At 40.3% G+C, this 838-nt stretch overlaps 1 long non-coding RNA gene across 1 annotated transcript; it reads right to left on the minus strand.

Moving 5' to 3' along the window:
* Positions 1-146: 146 nt before the first annotated feature.
* On the minus strand, positions 147-832 carry LOC147820305 (uncharacterized). Its single transcript, XR_015436874.1, has 2 exons — positions 695-832; positions 147-274 (listed from the first exon to the last, which is right to left on the minus strand). It is a non-coding gene; the product is annotated as an uncharacterized LOC147820305 (long non-coding RNA).
* Between the last annotated feature and the right edge of the window lie 6 nt (positions 833-838).

Consider the following 838-nt stretch of genomic DNA (forward strand, 5'->3'; position numbering starts at 1 on the left):
GACGCCGCGGGACACACATCTGCTGGTGACTATTGCTTATATACATATCACCACATTGATTAGATCTTGTGTTAAACTGAGTTCCCCTCTTAAGATACACACCCAATTAAAACTCATCCTTCACATCAGGCCTCTGTTTGTTTCAGCAGCTGTACTTTAAATAAATGATGGCCACCTTCCAGTCTCTACAGCATGGGTGAATGTGGCACATCTCAGGCTGGAGTTGGAGTGATCTGCTGGACTCTGCTGGTCCTCCTCATGCCATTGCAACAAACTATTGCACAAGCAAAGATGCACACTGTTTTCTGCAAAGCCTTAACTGTCAGAAAATATAATGTTTTGTCAATGTCATTTATACAAGTCTGTCTTCTGTCCAGGCTCCTGAATGAACAGAGAAAAGGGCCTGGAGAAGACCTCAAGTGCACACAAACACAATTGTGGTTTAAAGTTTTCTACCTAAAGCACCACAGGCTGTCTTCCCCTCTTTGTTTGGATTTTTCTTTGCCTTTTCCTACATTTTATATCAATATCACCAGTGAACATGTTTCAAAGTCAACAGAGAATTTCAAATTAAATTACTACTACTATGATTTCCTTTGACATGACTTGGAAGTTAATGGAAGAGCTACACAAAGACATTAAATGTTACTTATTTTCACAGTTGTTTAGTGATATTTCATTGAATTGAACTTACCCAATTGTTTGTAGCATGTGCTCCCTCCAAGCCAAGGTGAAAGGTCAGACTTTCAAACAGGAGGTGGGAGCATCCAATTGGATTTTTAGAAGGGGAAACTCAGATCGTACTAACTCATCCTTCACAACAGGCCTCTGTTCTTAC

This window comes from Seriola lalandi, unplaced genomic scaffold (assembly GCF_002814215.2).
Source record: "Seriola lalandi dorsalis isolate HSWRI2012SDOR001 ecotype SW California unplaced genomic scaffold, Sedor1 jcf7180001971376, whole genome shotgun sequence".
Classification (NCBI taxonomy): domain Eukaryota; kingdom Metazoa; phylum Chordata; class Actinopteri; order Carangiformes; family Carangidae; genus Seriola; species Seriola lalandi.